Source organism: Rhinopithecus roxellana, chromosome 21, assembly GCF_007565055.1.
Source record: "Rhinopithecus roxellana isolate Shanxi Qingling chromosome 21, ASM756505v1, whole genome shotgun sequence".
NCBI lineage: Eukaryota > Metazoa > Chordata > Mammalia > Primates > Cercopithecidae > Rhinopithecus > Rhinopithecus roxellana.
In genome coordinates this window covers 39,180,888-39,201,570 of record NC_044569.1, presented here as the reverse complement: position 1 = coordinate 39,201,570, position 20,683 = coordinate 39,180,888, and the positions used below count along the sequence as shown (strand labels likewise).

The following is a 20,683-nucleotide window of genomic DNA, read 5'->3' as shown; positions in this document are numbered from 1 at the left end:
TGGCTCTCTGTGGAGCTGAGGGTGCCCGTGTCCTGCCACAGAAGTCCCAGGAGCCTCGGTGCCCTCCTCTCTGGGCCTGGACCCACAGTGAGGAGGGGGCTGCGCTCCTCAGGGCTACTGAAGGCAGCGACAGGAAGCTTGTGGGAAGTGCCCCGCTCGAGTGGTCAGTCTCCGTCCCTCTGGGCCTCACGGACACGGGGCCTTCGGGCCCTGATGGAGCTGCTCGCCAGGGCGCAGACCTTGGGTCCCCCCAAAGGGCGCCTGTCCCGGGAGCAGAGGTCCCTCCCTGTGCCCTGGCCCTTGAGGCCCCTGGCATGTTGCTGGCGTGCAGTAGTGTGTCCTGAGCATGAGAGTTAGGCAGAGGCTCTCGCCTGCTGGAGGCTCTGCCCGCCGTGTGGCCGCTGTTGTGTCTCCACAGGCCATGGGGCAAGAGGCAGAGCCTGTGTGGTCTGTGCTCAGCCGCCCCAGGCCTGGAGGAAGGGCCGGGCAGGCTCCCGTGAGCGCTGCAAACGCTGGGCAACCCCACAGCACCGTCTTCCTTCCTCACCCCATGGAACCCTCTCGGCGTTTCACACATGGGGACTCTGAGGGCGGGTTGTCGGGGACAGCGCTCCCGACAACCTCTCGTGGCGTGTCCAGATGGTCTTTTCAGAGACATCTGCCAGAGGCAGAGACGTGGCCTCTCCCGGATCGGGCAGTGGCTCCCTCCGCCCGGGATCTGGGGTCTCCCTGCCAAGGCACCCTGTGTGTGTGCAGCTCCTGGGCCTGGCTCCAATCCTCAGAACCACCACTGCTGTGAAAACCACCCTGGAGGGTCGTGTCGCTGGCCAGCAGCCAGCAATCCTGCAGGCCAGCGAGGCTCCTCCGTGTGCAATCTTGGTGCCTTGTGCAGCTGGACGTGTGTGGAGCTGCCAGGGCAGTGGGGAGTGGGGTTGGCCCTGGCCAGAGCTGTTTCCCCGCCCCCCACCCCTTCCACCATTTCGCAGCCTCCACGGGTGTCCTGGGCTATGCATTTTGCACAGGGACTGCAGTCGTGGAGAACTGGGATGTGGAGGAGGCTGGGAGCAGTGGAGATAGCAGGGCCAGAAGTGAGGCAGAGCAGAGGAACACAGACCAGGTGAGGAACGCAGACCTGGCGGGGAGTGCAGACCGGGTGTGGAAGCCCCAGCAGAACAGAGGAGCACAGACCCGGTGGGGAAGCCAAGGCAAGGGGTTTGGGAGCCAGCGAGGGGCCCAGGCACTGGGTGAGCAGAGCAGGGTGGGCTCCAGGCCAGGGGCAAATGCAGAGTAAGAGCCCCGGGGAGGCAGAGAGAAGCTTCGCTGGGCAGGAGGGCGAGGCGGGGCATCCCTGGCTCCGAGCACACAGTGGAGACAGAGGACAGCCGTGCTGTGCTGCATTTTCTGATGGAAAAGATGATAAACTATGTTCACGCTGCTAACAAAGACTAAACAATGGCTTTCTCTAAAGCTTAAGAATCATTATGCTAAAAAGTAAGTTTAGGGGAGAAGAGACAGAGTCCCCTCACAGAAGGAACTGCAGAGAATTTGGGTGGATACTACACCCTCAAGAAACAAAGTATGTTGGGTTACAAAGATATAAAGTACAAAGATATAAAGTAAGTGTTCAAGAATCCATACTCTTGTAACTGACTGAAGAAGTACAGAAATGTGAGGAGGCTGGGTGAGCGTGACGTTCCTCCGGGGCTCTCTGAAGCAGGGTTTGTGTGTGCACACCTGTGTGTGGGTTTGTGTGTGCACACGTGTGTATGTGTGTGCATTTGTGTGTGCCCTGAGGCCTGTGGTCTCCCTTGGAAGCCCTGTTCAGCACAGGTGGGGGTGTTCTAGGGACACTTGGCTGCTGAGAGTTTGGGGATCAGAGTTGCCCTCGGCAGACGGTGTCCATAAAGAACACCCACAGCTGAAAGACCCACGGCCCGGGTTCCCCCGGGGGTCCCAGGACCCCACAGTCTGGCTGGTGAGGGGCACTGTCCTGGCCACAGAGACACGGTGGGGGCTCCCATGTTGTCTGTTGCAGAAACTGGAGTACTGGGCTGAGCAGTACCCCAAATTCATGTTCTTCAGGAAACTCAAATGTGACCTTATTTGGAAGTAGGGTCGATGTAGACGTCCTTAGTTAAGATGAGGCCATACTGGGTTGAGGAAGGCCCTGAGTCAGGGACTGGCGCTGGTGTCTTTACTGAAGGATGGTCATGTGAATTCAGAGAGATGGGCCCATACAGGGGAGCCAGCTGCGTGCCCAGGGGGCAGAGGGCAGAGTGATGCAGCCACAAGCCCAGGACACCTGGGGATGCTGGAAGAGGCAGGAAGGCGTCCCCTGGAGCCTTCGGAGGCTCCTTAATTTCAGGTTTCTGGCCTCCGGAGCTGGGAGAGGATGACGTCCATTGCTTTAAGTCCCCAGTGTGTGGTTCTCTGCCAGGACAGTCCCAGGACAGGCTACAGGGATGCGGCTCACAGAGAAGCCTGGGACCTCACCTGGGTGGGTGCATGGCCTCACGCTGTCCCCTGGGGACTCACTCCTGCCAGGCCTTTGGCTCCTCGAAGGGACCCTAGACAACCTCTCCAACGCTGCGAGGCAGAGGCTGGCTGAGGGTCTGAGAGAGGCTGGGCCTTAGGGCGGCCAGTTTGCCCAGGACTGAGGGGTTTCCAGGGTGTGGGGCTTTCAGAGCAAAACCCAGGAAAGCCTCAGGGAGAGCAGGGTGGTTGCCGTCCTGGAGGTGCCAGGTGGGCACGGCCTGCGGGGTGAACAGCCCATGTTCTGGTCTGAAGGGAGTCTCTGCTGCTGCCTGTGGGAAAACGTCTGCTGGAACGAGTGAGCGGGGGCTGCGGCCGCGTGTGGCACTCCAGACATGGGGCCCTCACAGGCACCCACCCAGCCCTGCAAGCCCTGGAAAAGTCCACCGCCTGGGAGGGGCAGCTGAGCCAGTGACCCAAGACCCTGCCGGCGAGAACGCAGGCTCTCTCAGGGCAGGGCCAGGGGGGTGGCACTGCAACAAGGTGGCCAGGCCTCCAGGTCCCCTCCTGGGGAAGGGGCTTTTGAACCCCAGGACCAAAAGCAACTGCTTGCATTTCGCTCTGTGGATACTGGCAGGGGTGGAGATGGGGCTACACAGGCTCCTGCAGATGCTCCCACCAGGCAGGATCTCAGCAGGGAGGGGCTGTGGCCCTGGGGGTCCTGAGTAGAAGAAACAGACTCTTCTCTGCTCTTACGCACAACAATCAACTGAGACTCCATGACCAGATGTGTGGGGTTTTCCCACACACCAAGCAAACAGGCGGCTCTGCATAGACACCAGCAGGGACCCTCCAACTCCGTTCAGTTCTTTCTGACTCTTTCCCCAGGAGACAGTGTCTGATCCCACAGGCTGTGGGCTCAGTCCCCAAGACCTCTCCCTGCTACCCACAACCACTTCAGACACCAGCGGCAAGTCTGAGCCTTCGGAACTTCTGGCCTACAGGCTGGGTTCCTATGACACCCCCCTGCTTGGGTTTGATTAATTCTCTAGAGCAGCTACGGAACTCAGGGACACGCACTTACATGCGCCAGGTTTATTATAGATGGTATTGCAAAGGATATAGATGGAGAGGTGCATGGGGCAAGGTGTGGGGAAGAGGCTGGAGCTTTCAGGCCCTCCCTGGGCACTTACCCTCCAGGAACCTCCAGAGTCCGTTATCCAGAAGCCCCTGACAGTCCTGTTGGGGATCAGCTTGAGTAGCCAACCACGGTCGTCTCCTTAGCAGACAAACAGACATCACTTAGGAGACCCCAAGGACTTTAGGAGTTGTATGCCAGGAAGTGGGGATGAAGACCAATGTGTATTTCGGAACAGTTGAGGGTAGCGGGAAGGTGCCTGGCTCGGCCTGCAGCCTGAACGAGCGGCAAGGCCCCTGTGTCAGGGGATCAGGGCCAGGGCAGGGGCAGGGTCTCTCCCAGACCTATCTGGGAGCTGGGACCCACTGGAGGCCCAGGCAGGATGGGGGTCAGAGCAGGAGAACATGGAGACAGGAAAGAAGCTGACATTTCTTCATGCTGCGAGCTACATCCCCTGCCCTAGAAGTCGTGGCTTCGTGCACACGGCAGCTGTTGCAAATAGCTCACAATACTGCCTATCACCACCTGGAATGATGGAGTCACCGGAACCACCAAGGGATGCAGCTCTCACTGCACCGGTGTGAAAGGATGTATCACTGCACTACCTGGAATGATGGAGCCACCAGAACCACCAAGGGACGCAGCTCTCACTGCGCCGGTGTGAAAGGGTGTATCACTGCGTTATGATTTTGGTTTTTTTTTTTTTTTTTTTTTTTGAGACGGAGTCTCGCTCTGTCGCCCAGGCTGGAGTGCAGTGGCTGGATCTCAGCTTCACTGCAAGCTCCGCCTCCCGGGTTCCCGCCATTCTCCTGCCTCAGCCTCCCGAGTAGCTGGGACTACAGGCGCCCGCCACCTTGCCTGGCTAGTTTTTTGTATTTTTTAGTAGAGACGGGGTTTCACCGGGTTAGCCAGGATGGTCTCCATCTCCTGACCTTGTGATCTGCCCATCTCGGCCTCCCAAAGTGCTGCGATTACAGGCTTGAGCCACCGCGCCCGGCCATGATTTTGTTTTTTAAGAAATACTTTTGGCTGGGTGCCGTGGCTCACACCTGTAATCCCAGCACTGTGGGAGGCCAAGGCAGGTTGATCACTTGAGGTCAGGAGCTTGAGACCAGCCTGGCCAACCTGGTGAAACCCCGTCTCTACTAAAAATACAAAAATTAGCTGGGCACGGTGGCGCATGCTTGTAAACCCCAGCTACTGGGGAGGCTGAGGCAGGAGAATCGCTTGAACCCAGGAGGTGGAGGTTGCAGTGAGCTAAGATCACCCCACTGCACTCCAGCCTGGGCAAAGAAGCGAGACTCTGTCTCAAAATAAAAATACTTTCATAACTGTTTTGATATATGTTTCAACAGCTTTATACATTTATTGACGAAAAGAGTCAAATTCTGTAAAATATTTTTGGAGATTTATTCTGAGCCAAATATGAGTGACCTTGGCCCGTGACACAGCCGTCAGGAGGTCCTGAGAACATGTACCCAAGGTGGTTGGGGTACAGCTTAGTTTTATGTATTTTAGGGAGGCATGAGACATCAATCACATACATTGAAGAAATACATTGATTTGGTTCAGAAAGGCGGGACAACTCAAGCCCAGGGGCTTCCAGACTCCAGGTAAATTTAAACATTTTCTGGTTGACAACTGGTTGAGTTTAAGAAGATCTGGGATCAATAGAAAGGAAATGCGAGGCTGAGATAAAGGATTGTGGAGACCAAGTCTTATTGTGCAGAGGAAGCTCTCAGATAGCAGACTTCAGAGGGAGCAGGTTGTGAACTGTTTCTTATTGGACCTAAAAGGTGCCTGGCTCTCAGCTAATTATCTCCTGGATCTGGAAGGGAAGGAAGGAAAACAAAGGGAAAGGGAATCCTCTATAGAATGTGGATTTTTCGGCTGGGCACGGTGGCTCACGCCTGTAATCCCAGCACTTTAGGAGGCCGAGGCGGGTGGATCATGAGGTCAGGAGTTCGAGACCAGCCTGGCCAAGATGGTGAAACCCCTTCTCTACTAAAAAATATACAAAAATTAGCCGGGTGTGGTGGCGTATGCCTGTAATCCCAGCGACTTGGGAGGCTGAGGCAGGAGAATCGCTTGAACTTGGGAGGTGGAGGTTGTGGTGAGCCAAGATCGTGCTACTGCACTCCAGCCTGGGTGACAAGAGTGAAACTCCATCTAAAAAAAAAAAAGAATGTGGATTTTTCCCACAAGAGACTTTGCAGGGCAATTTCAAGGTCTGGCAAGGAAATACATTTTGGGATGACATATTTTGATTTTTTCTTGTCTTATAATGTTTTGCCAGAGTCAGACTGGAAAGTAAGTCATGATATAGGGTCAAATAAGACCCATCTGATGAGAATTTATGGTTGAAGGGTATGACGAAAAGAGTCAAACTCTTAGACCCCTTAGATAGGAATTTGGGCAAGATAAAAAATTAGAGCTTAGTCCTGACATTCAAAGACGTTTCTCGGAGAAGGGTCTGAGAAGGGAGATAGGGGGCCTGGGAGCTGTGTGGAGGGACCCCCTGCATGTGGGGCAAGGGTCTCCTAGCTGGCTGGGGGCCTGAGCTCCCATCACACATTCATTTATTGCCCATTTGTTTCCAAAAGGGATTTGAGGTTGTTCTCAATCAAGAACAGACAACTCCGCAGGGATGAGATGATGGTGGAGGGCAGGTGTCGTGGGATTCAGAGAGTGGTAACCTTTGAACACCAAGCTTCCTAGCAGTCAAGGCAAAAAGGGCCATCTGCGTCTGAAGGGAGGTGCCTTCCAGGGACCAGTGGCTTCTCAGCACAGGTGCCTCAGCAGAGGGGGCCTGACCTCAGACACAGACGGCCCTCTGCCCTCTGCCAGCGGCCCAGGGCCAAGTCTCCCAGGGATCTCCCACCACAGTCATCTTGATAGTGGCTCCAACACCCACGGGCCATGTCCCCGTCACCCACCGCACTCTGCCCACTGCTGTGTCCTGAGAGTCAAGGTCTCTCCCACACAACAGGAGACCCCAGAGGGGGTCCCAGGGCTGCTCCCAACAGCTCTATTTGGACCTCCCCTCCCCAGAGCCCAGCCCCAGCCTCATTAATTCTGTAAGATTTGGTTTTGAAGAAATTTACCATAAATGTATAGATCTTAAAAAATCATGCTAGGGCTGTGGTATTCTTGGCAAAAGCCAGTCTGGTGTCCATTTCTGTTGGAGAAGATGAAAGATGAGATTCCAGGGGTTCCTTCGGATTTAGGCTATCCCATTTTGTCTGCCCTTCAGGAGAGTTCAATAGACCTAATATTTTTGTCTGAAAGACTTGGGGAGTTTCTCCTCTGCCACGCGTTCCTCCTGAGGGAGGCCCTCGTTCTGGCAGGTGGCTTGAGACAGCCGTGGCAGCAGCTGGTTCCCGAGGGACGGGGCCCACTGGGGCCCCCTGAGGCTTTTCTGATGGCAGTGGCAGGGGGCAGGCGGGACCCGGGCAGACGGACCTTTCCAGAAAGACCAACCAGGCCAGACAGGCAGAGCTCCTGCGCGGTGGTGAGGCCGGCTCTGCGCCCGGCTCCCGGTGCTGCCACACTCGGCTCCCGAGGGCTAACGACGTCTTCAATCGTACAAAGGTCTCTGATTCACTCTGTAAATCCTACGCTGACACACTGCCTCTTGGCATCTTATTTTGTTTACTTAGAACCAACTTTGAGGTGAGGAATGCTTGCATGTTGCTGGGTGTTTAGAGGAAGATTAATAGATTATTTGTAACTCCTGTAATGAAAACATTACACAGGCACAACGCTGGGCTCCGTCCCGCTCATTTTCCGCTGCTAATTGCCGCAGCATACAGGCTCTATTATGAAATGAAATGCCATCTATAACCTCCCACATTTATTAAAATATAATTGCTTTAATGAAATTCTTTTGGAATCAGACATCGTTCAAACAACACACTGCCTTCATGAGGTGATTTTCTGGCCAATTACAGATGTGACCATGGAGTCTCTCGCTTTCAATCAGATGGCTTTTCCTTGTAAATGTGTTGAAGAGGACGTTGCAGGGGCTGCTCTGGGCTCTGGCTGGGCTATTTGAACCTTCCACTTTGACCTTAGAAATGCTTCAGTCATTTTATTTTATTTTATTTTATTATTATTTTTTTAATATACTAATAATGTTTATTGAGGGAATCAGGATAAAACTAAAATAACAGACAAAGTACGTAAGAAAGAGGGGTAATTGAAGTGAAGGCATTTTTTTTTTTTAGGTGGACAGGAAGTAGAATTTATTGGTGAGTATTAAGAGGGGGCAGCACAGTGGAAGCCCTCATGAATGCAGGGCCTGCCACTTGTCCAGAGCGCCATGATTGGGAACGTACTTGACCCATCTGGGATAAGCCACTTCTCAGCCACCATGTCTTCAAATTCATTGGCATTGAACTTGGTGAAGCCCCACTTCTTTGAGATGTGGATCTTCTGGCGGCTGGGGAGCTTGAAGTTGGCCCTGCACAGGGCCTCCATCACATGCTCCTTGTTCTGCAGCTTGGTGCAGATGGACATAACTTGGTCAATGTGAACCCTGGCCACAGTGCCCCGGGGCTTTCCAATGGCACCTCGCATGCCTGTTTGGAGCCTACACTGGGGTAGTGCAAGGTCAGAAACATGAACATCCATCTGAAAGGACTGTCTCCAAGGTCCCTTAGAGCAACCTATACAACAAACAGGCTGCATCACTACCAGGGAAGCTGCTGTTTGCAGCCATTGCACACTGGGCCCCCATGAGGAAAGGAACTCAGTCGGCTTAATTGGCTGCAGGGCTTCAGTCATTTTAAAGTGCAGAAAATACACCCCCAGCTCTGTGGTCATCCTGGGAGGTGGGTCATGGTGCACATCCCAACACCTTCCCAGGCCTGTCTGCCCCGAGCCCCTCCTCCAGGTGCACTGGTTTATGATGGGGGCGGGGGCTGGGACAGGGGGCGAGCATTTGCCTGTCTCACAAGTGGGGCTTTTAAGGAAAATTAATGAAAAAACAGACCGTCTAGCTGGAGAGTCTTTAAAAATCATCCTTTCACCTGGAATCAGTGTCTTCCTCTCAGCCTCAAGCGTCACTTTCCTCACTGGTAAAGAGGACTCCCCGGGACAGTGTGGAAGGTGCTGCCAGGGCTGCTGCGATCTGATCTGCCTCAGTGCCCTCCCCGGACCCGGACAGTGTGGAAGGCACTGCTCGTGTCCCCGTGGTCTGCCTCAGTGCCCTCCCCGGACCCGGACAGTGTGGAAGGCACTGCTCGTGTCCCCGTGGTCTGCCTCAGTGCCCTCCCCGGACCCGGACAGTGTGGAAGGCACTGCTCGTGTCCCCGTGGTCTGCCTCAGTGCCCTCCCCGGACCCGGACAGTGTGGAAGGCACTGCTCGTGTCCCCGTGGTCTGCCTCAGTGCCCTCCCCGGACCCGGACAGTGTGGAAGGCACTGCTCGTGTCCCCGTGGTCTGCCTCAGTGCCCGCCCCGGACCCGGACAGTGTGGAAGGCACTGCTCGTGTCCCCGTGGTCTGCCTCAGTGCCCTCCCCGGACCCGGACAGTGTGGAGGCACTGCTCGTGTCCCCGTGGTCTGCCTCAGTGCCCTCCCCGGACCCGGACAGTGTGGAAGGCACTGCTCGTGTCCCCGTGGTCTGCCTCAGTGCCCTCCCCGGACCCGGACAGTGTGGAAGGCACTGCTCGTGTCCCCGTGGTCTGCCTCAGTGCCCTCCCCGGACCCGGACAGTGTGGAAGGCACTGGCTCGTGTCCCCGTGGTCTCCCTCAGGTGCCCTCCCCGACCCGGACAGTGTGGAATGCACTGCTCGTGTCCCCCGGGTCTGCCTCATGCCCCTCCGCCGGACCCGGACAAGGTGGAAGGCACGCTCGTGTCCCCCGTGGTCTGCCTCAGTGCCCTCCCCGGACCCCGGACAGTGGTGGAAGGCACTGCTCGTGTCCCAGTGGTCTGCCTCAGTGCCCTCCCCGGACCCGGACAGTGTGGAAGGCACTGCTCGTGTCCCCGTGGTCTGCCTCAGTGCCCTCCCCGGACCCGGACAGTGTGGAAGGCACTGCTCGTGTCCCCGTGGTCTGCCTCAGTGCCCTGCTGCCCCTTTTCTTTCTGGAACAGAGTCGTTTGTGCTTTGCGGTGACGTTCTCAGCTGTGAAAAGTCTGATGTAAATCATTTGGCAAATGAGTGCTTCTCCATTCATGCCACCATTCTGCCCCCTTGGTGGTGGGCACGGGCTGCGGCTCACACCTGCAGCAGCACGAACAATGGACTTCACCCGTCCACGCGTCCAGCGCCATTCCCAGTCCTGAGACCTATGAAACCCGCTGGACAAGGTGCAGCTCTGGTTCTCAAAGGCCTGGTGCCTGCGGGAGGCTGGGGTGTGGCTGGGAGGCGGCTGCCAGTTGTCAGCGTCCCACACCCTGTGCCTTCCTGCAGCTCTCGCCCGGCATGGTGGGAAGTGACTCCAGCAACCACTCCAGAGTCCAAGCTCAGAGTCAGAGGTGGCCATGGGAGTGGCTTCTCGGCCGAGAAGGATGGGGAAGCCTGTGGCCAACAAGATCACAGCCATGGTGTCATCCCAAACCACACCTCCTGCGGTCCAGGCAGCCCGGGGAGTGAGGTGCTGGAGCGGAGCCTGGCGCTGGAGCTGGGCCTGGAGCTGGGCCAGTTGCTGGAGCTGGGCCTGGAGCTGGGCTAGGCACTGGAGCTGGGTCAGGCGCTGGAGCTGGGTCAGGCGTGGGAGCTGGGTCAGGCGCTGGAGCCGGGTCAGGTGCTGGAGCTGGGCTTGGAGCTGGGTCAGGTGCTGGAGCCGGGTCAGGTGCTGGAGCTGGGCCTGGAGCTGGAGCTGGGTCAGGCGCTGGAGCCAGGTCAGGCGCTGGAGCCGGGCCTGGAGCTGGAGCTGGGTCAGCTGCTGGAGCTGGGTCAGGTGCTGGAGCCGGGTCAAGTGCTGGAGCTGGGCCTGGAGCTGGAGGTTGGCCAGTTGCTGGAGCTGGGTCAGGTGCTGGAGCGGAGCCAGGTGACCTCCCATCAATGTCACCCTCAGACCAAACCCAGGATGCAGGTTTCAATTCCAGCTGACACTTAGGTTCTGGGTGATCCTAGACATTGCTTGTGCCTCTTTTTTTTTTTTTTTTTTTTTTTTTTGATGTTTGATTTTTCATAAAAGACTGCTTTTCAGAGCAGTTTTACAGTCACAGAAATATGGAGAAGAAGGTCCAGAGAGTTGGCCATATGCCTCCCGCCCCTACACAGGCACAGCCTCTCCCACCACCACCCTCTGGGGCTGGAGATGTGCATTTGTGCCGGGCGATGAACCCGCGCGGACGCATCAGGATGGTCCGGATCCCGGAGCTCACTGCAGGGCTCCCTCCTGGGGCCGCTCACTCCGTGGGTTTGGACGAATGTGTGATTGTAGGCGTCTGCCCTGTGGTGTCCCACGGAGCAGTTTCGCTGCTAAACATCCTCTGTGCTCTGCCCATTTGTCCTTCTCTCACCAAGCCCCTGGCCATCTGTCATCGTTCGACTGTCTCCGTAGTTTTGCCTTTCCCAGAATGTCGTCTAGTTGGACTCACGTGGTGTGTAGCCTTTTCAGACTGGCTTTGTTCCCTTAGTGCTGTGGATTCAAGCTGCTTCCCTGTCTTTTCATGCCTTGATGGTTCCTTTTCTGTTTTAGCGCTGAGTGATACTCCACTGCCCAGAAGTGCCCAGTTTATCCATTCACCAACTGAAGGGCATCTTGGTTGCGTCCCAGTTTGGACAAGTGAAGGGAAGCCGCTGTCAACCTGTGTGTGCAGGTTTCCGTGTGGACGAGGGAGTTCAGCTCTTTTGGGCAGGTACCAAGGTGTGTGCACGCTGGGTCACAGGGTCAGAGCCCATGCTGAGATTTATAAGCAGCTCCCAAACTGTCTTCCAAGTGGCCATGCTAGCTGCATCCTCTTTGGCAGTGGAGGAGCGTTCCTGTAGCGCCACATCGTTGCCAGCCCTTGATGCTACCCGTGTCTGCAGGCCGGCTGTTCTAACAGGCACGTGAAGGGGTCTCCTCGTTTTAACTTGTATTTCCCTGATGACTGACAGGGGCATCTTCTCATATGTGTCTCTACCATCTTCTGAGGGGTCTGCGAAGGTCTTTGACCCACTTTTAAACTGGGCTTTTCTTATTATTGACTTTTAAGCGTTCTTTGTATTTTTCCCTTTACCAAGTATTGATTTTTTTTGTAAATATTTTCTCCCAGTCTGTGTCTTCTTTTCTCATACTCTTGACAGTGTTCTTTTGCAGAGCAAAAATATTTTAATTTTAAGAAAGTCCAGCTTACCAATTCTTTCACAGGCATACTTTTGGTATTGCTCATCTAGATTTCTTCCTATGCTGTTTTCTAGGAATTGTATAGTTTTGTGTTTTATGTTTAAGTCTGTGACTCATTTTAAGTTAATTTTTGTGAAAGGTGTAAGGTCTGAGTCTAGACTCATTATTTGTATGTAGGTGCTCAGTTGTTCCAGCACCGTTTTTTGAAAAGACCATCTTTCTCTATGGTATTGCCTTTGCTCCTTCGTCAAATGTCAGTTGACTGTATCGATGTGGATATAGACACCTCCATGGATACCCGAGATCTCTATTTCATTCCATCGATTTCTTTGTCGATTCCTTTGCCAATATCACCCTTTCTTTGTAGTGAGTTGTGCTGGCTATTCTGGGTCTTTTGCCTCTCCACATAAACTTTAAAATCAGTTTGTCAACATCCACAAAATAATTTGCTGAAAGTTTGACTAGGATAACATTGACTCTATAGATCAAACTGGGAAGAATGAACATCTTGACAATGTTGAATCTTCTGTCCATGAACATGAGAGAAGAGCTGAAAGAGGACATCCTCACCTCTTGAGCTGTTTGAACCTGGGAGGCAGAGGCTGCAGTGAGCCTTGCAGTGTCCTCAGGGAGAGAGGTCTCTCTCCTCGCCTTGTTCCTGATCTCTATTTCTTTCTTCTTGTTTCATTTTGTTGATCAGAGTTTTGTAGTTTTCCTTATATGGAACTTGTACGTATTTTATTAGATTTATACCTAAGTATTTCATTTGAGGAGACTGATGTAATTGTATTATGTTTTTAATTTCAAATTCCTTGTTCATTGCTAGTATACACAAAAGCAGCTGACTTTTGTATGTGAATCTTGTATCCTGCAAACTTGCTATAATTGCTTATTAGTTCCAGGAGGGTTTTCTTGGTCAATTCTTTTGGATTTTCTACATAGACAATCATGTTATCTGTGAACAGTTTTATTTCTTCCCTTCCAATCAGTATACTTTTTATTTGCCTTTTTTGTCTTATTGCATTAGTTAGGACTTCTGGTATGATATTGAAAAGATGTGACAGAGGACATCTTTGCCTTGTTCCTGATCTTGGTAGGAAAGCTTTGAGTTTCTCACCATTATTATTGTAGATATTCTGTGGCAAGTTGAAGAAATTCTCCTATATTCCTAGTTCACTGAGTTTTTATCATGAATGGGTACTGGATTTTGTCAAGTGATTTTTCTGCATCTCTTGATGTGATAATGCAATTTTTCTTCCCTAGCATGTTGACGTGATGGATTACATTATTGATTTCCAAATGCTGAACCAGATTTGCACACCTGGGGTAAGTTCCATGTGGTCTTGGTGTATAATTCTCTGTCTATATTATGGAATTCAATTTGATTATATTTGGCTGATGATTTTTGCATCTATGTTCATGAGATATATTGGTCTGTGGTTTTCTTATCTTCATCTGGTTTTGGTAGTAGGGTGATGCTGGCCTCATAGAATGAGTTTGGAAATATTTTCTCAACTTCTATCTTCTGAAAGAGGTTGTAGAGAATTGGCATAATTTATTCCTCACATGTTAGGCAAAATTCACTGTAAACCCATCTAGATTTGATGTTTTCTGATTTGGAAACTTGTTAATTAATTAATTAATTAATTAATTTTGAGACAGTTTCACTCTGCTGCCCAGGCTGAAGTGCAGTAGTATGATCTCAGTTCCCTGCAGCCTCTGCCTCCCATATTCAGGCAATTCTCCTGCCTCAGCCTCCCAAGTCACTGGGATTACAGATGTGTGCCAACGTATCTGGCTAATTTTGGGAGGATTTTTAGTAGGGACGTTGTTTCCCCATGCTGGCTAGGCTAGTCTTGAACTTCTGGCCTCAAGTGATCCTCCCGCCTTGGCTTCCCAAAGTGCTGGAATTACAGGCATGAGCCACCATGCCTGGCCTGGAAAGTTGTTAGTTATTTATTCAATTTCTTCAATAGATACGGGTCTATTTAGATCGGCTAGCTCTTCTTGTGTGAGTTTTGACAGACTGTCTTTCAAGGAGTTGGTCCATCTCATCTAGGTTACAAATGGGCATAGAGTTGTTCATATTTCTCCCTTATTATCCTTTTCCTGTGCGCAGGATCCACAGTGTTGTGCCTTCTTTCATTCTGGTATTCATTTGTGTCCTCTCTCTCACTTTCTTAGCCTAGCTAGAGGCATATCCATTTTCTTTGTCTTTTCAGATAACTAGCTTTGGGTATCATTGCTTTTCTCTATTGATTTTGTCTTCAATTTTATTGATTTCTGCTGTAATTTGTGTTATGTCTTTTCTTCTGCTTACTTTGGATTCAATTTGCTCTTCTTTTTCTAGTCTCCTAAGATGGATGCTTAGGTAATTGGTTTTAGATCTGTCTTCTTTTCTAACATATATACGTGCTATAAATTTCCCTCTAAGTACTGCCTTTGTTGCATCCCACAAATTTTGGTAAGTTGTGTTTTCATTTTCATTTAGCTCAAAATATTTTTAAATTTCCCTTGGTATTTCTTCTTTGTCTCATGTGTTACGTAGAAATGTGTTGTTTAGTCTCTATGTATTTTGTGATTTTTTAGTTACCTTTCTGTTACTGGTTTTTAGTTTAACTGCATTGTGGTCTGAGAGCAGACATTGCCTGATATCTATTTGCTATGGTTTGCCTCTGTCTCCCCAGCCAAATCTCATCTGAAATTTGTAATCCCCACAATTGGAGATGAGATTTGGGTGGGGACACAGAGCCAAACCATATCAAACAGAAATCAGGCAATGTCTGCTCTCACCCAGGGGAGGGACCTGCTGAGAGGTGATTGGATCATGGGAGTAGTTTCCCCCATGCTGTTCTCATGATAGTGAGTTCTCACGAGATGTGATGGTTTAAAGGGTGTCACTTCCTCCTTCACTCTCTCTCTCTCTCCTGTCACCACATAAGACATGCTTTGCTTCCCCTTTGCCTTCCACCATGGTTGTAAGTTTCCTGAGGCCTTTCTCAGCTATGTAGAACTGAGAGTCAATTAAACCTCTTTTCTTTATAAAGTACCCAGTCTCAGATAGTTCTTTTACAGCATTGTGAAAGTGGACTAATACACAACTCTTTTACATTTGTTAAGGTATGATTTGTGACCCAAATGTGATCTATCTTGGTGAATGTTTCAGGTGAGCTCAAGAAGGTCGCTATTCTGCTGTTGGATGAAATGGTCTATAGATGTCAATTATATTCATTTGGTTGATGGTGTTGAGTTTGACTTTATCCTTAGTGATTTTTTCTTTTTTTGCCTACTGGATCTATCCATTTCTGATGGAGAAACACTGAAGTTTCCAACTATAATAGTAGATTAATCTATTTTTCCCTGTATTTCTATCCGTTTTGCCTTAAGTAGTTTGATGTTCTGTTGGCAGTCACACCCACTTTCAGGATTGTTATCTTTTTGGAGAACTGACCCTTTTATCATTATGGAATGCTCTGCTTCATCCCTGACCCTCTCCTCACTCTGAAGTGTACTGTCTGAAATTAATATAGTTACTCCCACTTTCTTAGTGTTAGCAGGATATAAATCTCTCTATTCAGTTACTTTTAATCTACATGTACTTATATTTACAGTGGGTTTCTTATGGACAATATATAGTTGGGTCTTGTTTCCTGGACAGTCTATCTTCTAACTGGTGCATCTTCAGAATTCACATTCAAGGTAATTATGGACACAGTTGGGTTAGTATCTACCAGGTCTGTTACCGTTTTCCTTTGTTGCCCATGTTCTCTGTTCCTATTTTTTTCTTCTTTTTCTGTCATTTGTGGTTTTGAGTATTTTATATGATTCCATTTTCTCTCCTTTATTAGCATATCAGTTATACTTTTAAACTTTTTTTAGTGGTTGCCCTAAAGTTTATAACATACATGAACAACTAATCCAGGCCCATTTTCAAATAATACAATACCACTTCATGGATAGTGTGACACCTTCTAATAACAAAATCACTTTAATTTTTTCCTCCCATACTCTGTGTCATTGCTGCAATTGACTTCACTTACATATCAGCATACCTAGGTATGCATGCATATATACATGTCAGCATACATACTTAACATATGTAAGCACACATGACCAACTGCATTGTTGCTGTTATTACTTTGCACAAACTTATCTATTAGATCAGTGGAGAATCAGAACAAAGTGTTTTTATCTTACTTTGCTTTTTCCTCCTCCAATATTCTTCCTGTCTTTGGATCTGAGTAGTATTCTCTTTCTCTCTAAAGAGCTTCCTTTCGCATTTCTCACAGGGCAGGTTTACTGGCAACTGATGCCCTTAAGTTTTGTTTTTCTGAGGAAGTCTTTCTTTTCACCTTTAAAGGATAATTTCACAGGGTACAGAATTCCAGGTTGGGGTCTATTTTTTCCTTTCTCAACACTTTAAATATTTCATTTCATTCTCTTCCTGCTTGTATGGTTTCCAAGCAGTCAAATGAAATGTCTGTCTTTGCTCCTCTGCAGCCAAGACATCTGCATCCTCAGTTTGTCACTCATTCATTCACTTCTACCCCAAGTTCTCCCATAGCTGCTCTTGGAGAACAGAGAGGACATCACCTGGTTCTTGCCTGCAGAAGCTGCAAGTCCAACAGCAAAGGGGACCCAGTGCACGAGAATGAGGGGGGCCGCAAGGTGGGGGGCTGCAAGGTGAGGGGCTCAGGTGGACCCCCCCACCCCGAAGGCCTTCTAGGCAAGGCTCTCATGCGTGGAAGACAGGCCAGCTGGAGGGCAGGGCCAGGCATGTGCCCCGGCTGCTCCTCAGCCTCCGCAGTGTGGCTTCCCCTCCCAAACAGAGCAGCTCAGAGTAACAGTGACAATGATCACAGCAGTGAGCGTGAGGTCAAAGCCCCTCGGGCGGGCGCTGCGCTCCTCTCGGACTCACAAGGGTCAGCATTTGGGTAACCCCTGCCTGCACCGCCACAGGGTTCTTAGGACAATGGGAGGAGCCTGTGTGAGTGTGGGAAAGGCAGCTGCAGGTCCCACGCTGAGAAGGTCCTGCGCTAAGAAGGTCCCACACCTAGAAGCCAGTGCCTCTGGTCTGGCTCAGGCCCTGTCTGCACAGTAAGTCCAGCTGGCATCCCATAGGAAGAAAGGGCGTCCCCCAGGCGTGCTCCAGAAGCAGCTACAGGTCTGTCAGGCTGAAGCAGAGGCTGCATCTCAGGGTGCTCCCTGGATGCCACTGCCCCTGTAACGGCTCAGAAACAGCAGCTGTGGGCCCACCTCCCTCCTGCTTCTCTGGCCAGAGCCCATCACAGTGGTGGCAGAGACCATCTCTGGATTTTCTGCCGCAGTCAGACGGAGTCCACATCAGGACTTGAACGTTCTCTGCAATACAAGGAGGCGAGAGAGGCGGGTTCGAGTCCTACTCCTGCATGGGTGAGGGTGGTGTCTGGATGCAGGGCCTGGGAGCCTGCACCCCTCACCAGCAAGGCGGGCAGATGCTGCTTCCAGGTCCCCAATTCTGCCCCCACTGCCCAGGTCCCCAGGCATGCACAGAGTCCTGGACTTTCACTCCCCTGGGCAGTCAGTGGGGGAGAGGCCAGGGGCCTGCAGTCACCATGCCCTGAGGTTTCTGCCCAGGAATCATCGTGCCACTCGTCCTCCCTTCAGAGTTCAGGAAACTGAGGTAGGGGAGGCTGACGTTGCTGGAGGTCGCGTGCTAAGGAGCTGTCGAGCCACCTTTATGTACCTTCCCTGTGGGGCCCCAGGAGGGCTGCAAGGCCAGGGAACCCACTGCATGGTAGGGAGCTCTGGGATCTGGTGCCCGGGCCCCAGGAGGAAGAGGGAACTCATGGACTGCTCCTGGCTCCCCCACTCCCGGGCAAATGCAGGGAAGCCGAAGCCCTGGCCGTCCCCTCTCCTGGTTCGCAGAGGGCCATCGGGCACGATGGTGAGACATGGAGGGCGGGGAGGGCAGCGGGGACAGGGCAGGTGGCAGGGAGACATGGAGGGCAGGGAGGGCAGCAGGGCAGGTGGCAGGGAGACATGGAGGATGGGGAGGGCAGCGGGGACAGGCGGAAGGAAGCAGCCCCACCCCTCGATACCAGGCGCACTCCCTACCGTGACCGCCACAGCCACAGATGCCTCCAGACATGACCACGTGTCCCTGGGGGACCGAACCACTGGGCAGAGCACGTCCAGGCTTCCAGGGATCCCCTGAGGTGGCTGCCTCCTCCGGCGTCTCCCCACCCTTCCCCATCTCCCTTCTCCCTCCCTCCCTGGAAACGTCTGCTTCAAACCTGTGAGAAATGACTGCGGGCGGCTGTAAAAATCAAAACCCTCCCCTCAGGCCCAGAGGAAAAATGAGCCACTTCCATTTCTTGGCGCTTTTGCCCGGGAGCCTTGGACGAGCTTCCCGAGGCCTGGCCTCCGCCCAAGCAGCCAGTCCCTCCCCGGGGCCTCCCCGACGGGCTTCCTCGTTCTAAATGGAGTTGGAGGCGCCGCCGCAGACCCGGCGACGGGGCGAGGATTTTCAGAGTGGGCCCTACCTGCTGACAGGAGGGACAGTGTTTTCTCCAGTATTGCCGGAACAGCAGTGTTGTAAAGGTTGCTACAGAAACACCTCGGGTGAGCGTCGTCCAAAATAGAGTGTCTAGACAAACTCCTACTGTCTGACCTTTGATGTTTCCTGATCCACCCGATCTTGCCAAGCAAATTGGTGACTAAGCAGCAATTCCCTTCACACTCTGTCATAAAGGCCTGACGAGGCCCAGGCGCTGGGATCCATTTCAGTCTGGCTGCGCCGCTCCACCCGCACGGCTCCCACGTGGCTTCCCAGTGCGATGTGTGCCTGGGTCGCCATGAACTAATTTCAAGGCCGAGTCCAAAAGCCACAAGGCTGCCGGAAAACAGAACTCACTTTCAGCCAGCAGGTCCCCAGAGTTGACATAAAAAGTGAAGAGGGAGGCTGGAGGCGGCTCTGGCGAAAACAAAATAGAAGTCGGGGACGGGACGGCCCCAGTGGTCTCTCCCCGAGCAGGGTCTGGGTGGGGGGTGGGCGGCCATTTTACTAAATGAATAGAACGTGCTGGTTGGCGAGGCCGAGCCCCTCTTCACAGCCCGAGTCCTTCCTCCTCTGTCTCCCCTGCAATGCTCTGTCCTGAGCCTCTCAGAGTCACCTGTGTGAAGGGGCTAAGATGCAAGGAGACTTGTGCTCTGCTCTAAACAAGTGCAGTGGGGACCCTGATGTGATGGAATGGGGCGGCTTCCTTTCGCCCTGAGCCCGAGGTTCTGGGTTTCAGGCACTTGGGCTGGGCACGCTGCAGGTGGGACAGGGCTGAGGCTCCACTGGGCAGGGGCGTGGAGCTGTGGAGTAGGCACTTTGCTCTGAGGGACTGAGTGTGGCAGTGAGGGAGGTGGTACAGGCGAGGCAGAGTGGGGCGCGGGTGGCCTGGGGGACACTGAGGTTCATGGGGGGCAGGGGCTGCTCCAGCTGCTCCGCCGGCATGGCCACGCATCTGGCTTCTGTGCCGCTGGTGGCCAGGCTTTCCACAGAGGGCAAAGCTGTCATTGAGGCTGCTTCCTCAGGGACAAACCTCTGGTCCTGAAATGGAAGGCGGTGGGGAGAGGAGACTCGTTTTACTGGAAAAGAGGCAACTTTGCCAGAACCACGTTGGTGCCACAAAGTGAGGAATACCTGTCTCTCCACACTGGTGCCAGCTGGCCCATTGCTGTAGCTTAACTGTCCAAAAAAGGAAAACGAGACACTTCACCAGATGCTGTAACTCTTGGACCAGAGAGCGAAGCGAAGGCCTCACTCTAAACCTCTCTGCAGCTGCGCGCTCGGCCTGGCCGGCAGTCCCGCCGAGCAGAGCGGAAAGTGAGCTGGTACCAGTGCTTGTGGCAGGGCGAGCCTCGTGTGTGCTGCGCCTTGAAGGGGGCGGCTTTGCGGCTTAGCATGTCGGTTTTCTACACGTACCAGAAACGCAAGTTTTCCAGAGTCCTCTGACCAGAGGTGGGTGAGACAGTGGCTGTTCTTCAGAAGACACAGAGAAGTCTGCATGTGTCTCTGAATTTCTCATAAACTGCTCCTGGCTGGTGCTGAAGCTCCCTCGAAGGCAAAGAGCTTCAGGCGGGCGATGCCTGCTCATTGGCCCCCGGCAGGCCTGCCAGCCTCCAGGCTAGAGCAGCGTTCAGCATCCGAGCAGCCAGGCCCAGGTCCAGCCACCGCAGCCTGCACAGGCCTCTGCAGCCCCCGACTCAGTGGCGTGGGGAAGCTTGGCTCCGCGGAGCCACAGCACAGCCTGGAGACACGGAGGGTGTCCCTGTGGTGGCACCTTGGAGATGCCACTGAGCCGTTGCCTGCAGCCATGACTCAGCCCAGCAGTCCAAGTGCCAGGCGGAGAGCGACTCCTATCTACAGGGTGCCCACTGGGTGGGCAGGAGTGAGGCAGGCAAGGAGGAAGCTCCTGCCCGCGTCTCCTGGTCTCTGCAGCCTGTGCTGCTGGGTGCAGGGGGGCAGTCCAGGGACTGAGCAGGACTGTGCCACGGTGAAGAAAATCCACCTCCACCAGGGTCTGACCCCTGCTCGGTGCGGAGTCTGTCTTGGTCGGTTTCCTCATTGGAAGGTGGGGAAAACGAGAGCCCCTCCCGTGGATGTGTGTCTGCATTGATGATCAGTGGGGACAGAGCCTCCGTAGGGGCTGCTGGGTGCAGGATGCTGGGCAGAGGGTAAGGTGGGGCATGGGGTGTGCGGGGCAGGAGGTTGCAGGAGCTTGTGGGTTGCGATGGTGTTGGGTGTAGCCCTGCTTGGGGCCC

General features: G+C 52.9%; 1 non-coding gene and 1 pseudogene across 1 annotated transcript; both read right to left on the bottom strand.

The window, feature by feature from the left end:
• Positions 1-7,895: 7,895 nt before the first annotated feature.
• LOC104661410 lies at positions 7,896-19,825 on the bottom strand (annotated as a pseudogene).
• Positions 8,250-8,383, bottom strand: LOC115895563. The gene has a single exon (XR_004055756.1). It is a non-coding gene; the product is annotated as a small nucleolar RNA SNORA70 (small nucleolar RNA).
• Positions 19,826-20,683: the final 858 nt, after the last annotated feature.